Source organism: Phacochoerus africanus, chromosome X (genome assembly GCF_016906955.1).
Source record: "Phacochoerus africanus isolate WHEZ1 chromosome X, ROS_Pafr_v1, whole genome shotgun sequence".
NCBI lineage: Eukaryota > Metazoa > Chordata > Mammalia > Artiodactyla > Suidae > Phacochoerus > Phacochoerus africanus.
The window spans coordinates 87147295-87149482 of record NC_062560.1 but is presented as its reverse complement, the minus strand read 5'-3'; positions in this window follow the sequence as shown (position 1 = coordinate 87149482).

Sequence of the window (2188 nt, the reverse complement as noted above, 5' to 3'; positions counted from 1 at the left end):
GATGTTGATGTGATCAAATGCATCAGTCTTTTCATTTATAGATTTTTTTTTCTTGCTTTTTAGGGCTGCACCTGCGTCATATGGAAGTTCCCAGGCTAGGGGTCGAATACAGAGCTACAGCTGTCAGCCACCGCCACAGCCACAGCCACAGCAATGCAGGATCTGAGCTGCATCTGTGACCTACACCGTGGCTCATGGCAACACCAGATCCCCGACCCACTGAGCAAGACCAGGGATCGAACCCACATCCTCATGGATACTAGTCGGATACATTTCCGCTGTGCCACAATGGGAACTCCCTATAGGTTTTTTCAATTTGAAAAATTAAAAAATTATGTAGTTACTGACTACATTATGCACACTGTACATTTCATACTCATACCTCACTTATTTCAGAATGGGAAGGCTGTGGAGTTCCCGTCGTGGCGCAGTGGTTACCGAATCCAACTAGGAACCATGAGGTTGCGGGTTCGGTCCCTGCCCTTGCTCAGTGGGTTAAGGATCCGGCGTTGCCGTGAGCTGTGGTGTGGGTCGCAGATGCGGCTCGGATCCCGCGTTGCTGTGGCTCTGGCGTAGGCCGGCAGCTACAGCTCCGATTCGACCCCTAGCCTGGGAACCTCCATATGCCATGGGAGCGGCTCAAGAAAAGGCAAAAAAAAAAAAAAGAATGGGAAGGCTGTACCTCTCAGTCTCCCTGACCTATTTCTTTCCTCCCTCCACCCCTCCTTTCCTCTACAGCAATTTTGTTTTTCAGATTCTACGTGTAAGTGAAATCATACAACATTTGTCTTTCCCTCTCTGACTTAATTTCACTTAGCGTAATACCCTCTAGGTCCATTCATGTTGTCACAAATGGCAAGATTTTACTCTTTTTGTGGCTAATATTTCATGGTGTGTATGTGTGGGTGGGTGGGTGTGTGCCACATATTCTTTATCCATTCATCTATTGATGGTCGTTTATGTTGCTTTAACATCTTGGCCATTGTAAATAATGCTGCAATGAACATAAGGGTGCACATATCTTTTTGAATTAGTGTTTTTGTTTTCTTTGAATGTTCCAGATGGAACTTCTGGATCATACGGTAGTTCTATCTTTAATTTTTTAAGGAACCTCCACACTGTTTTCATAGTGACTATACCGATTTACATTTCCACCAACAGTGTAGGCAGTTTCCCTTTTTTCCACATCCTCATCAACACTTGTTATTTCTTATCTTTTTTGATAATAGCCATCCTAATGGGTGTGAGATGATCTCATTATAGTTTTGATTTACATTTTCCTAATGATTAGTGATGGTTAGCATCATTTCATGTGTTTGTTGACCATCTATATGTCTTCTTTGGGGGAAAAAAGTATATTCAGATCCTCTGACCCCCCATTTTTGTCTTTTTTTTAGGGCCCCACCCATGGCATATGGAAGTTCCCAGGCAGGCTAAGTGTTGAATGGGAGCTGTAGCTGCCAGCCTACACTGCAGACACAGCAACTCATGATCAGAGCCTCCTCTGTGACCAACACCGCAACACCAGATCCCCGACCCACTGAGCAATGCCAGAGATTCAACCTGTGTCCTATGGATACTAGTCAATTTCGTTACCACTCAGCTGTGAGGGGAACTCCCTCTGCCCATTTTTTAATCGGGTTGTGTTTTTTTTAATGTTGCGTTGTATGAGTTCTTTGTATATTTTGGATATTAGCCCCTTGTCAGACATATCAAGTATCTTCTCCCATTCAGTAGATGGCCTTTTCTTATTGTTGACAGTTTCCTTCACTCTGCAAAACCTTTTAGTTTGATTTGGTTCCTTTTTTTTATTTATTCCGTTGTTTCCCTTGCCTGAGGAGACATATCCATAAAACTATTACCAGTACCAATGTCAAAGAGCTTACTGTCTATGTTTTCTTCCACAAGTTTTATGGTCTCATATCTTACATTTAAATCTTTAATGCATTTCAATTTATTTATGTGTGTGGTGTGAATCATTTATGGATTTTTTCCTCCCCATATAAGTTTATGAAAGATATTTTCCTGTATTGTTATAATACTATTATAAGTTTTAAAAATACATTTGGAACTTAAGTTTCATAATTCTCTGATGTTATTTTTTCCAAATGGATATCCAAATTCCCAAAATCATGTATTGAAGAGTCCATCCTTTCTCCCACTGTTTTCAAGCAGAACCTTTATACAT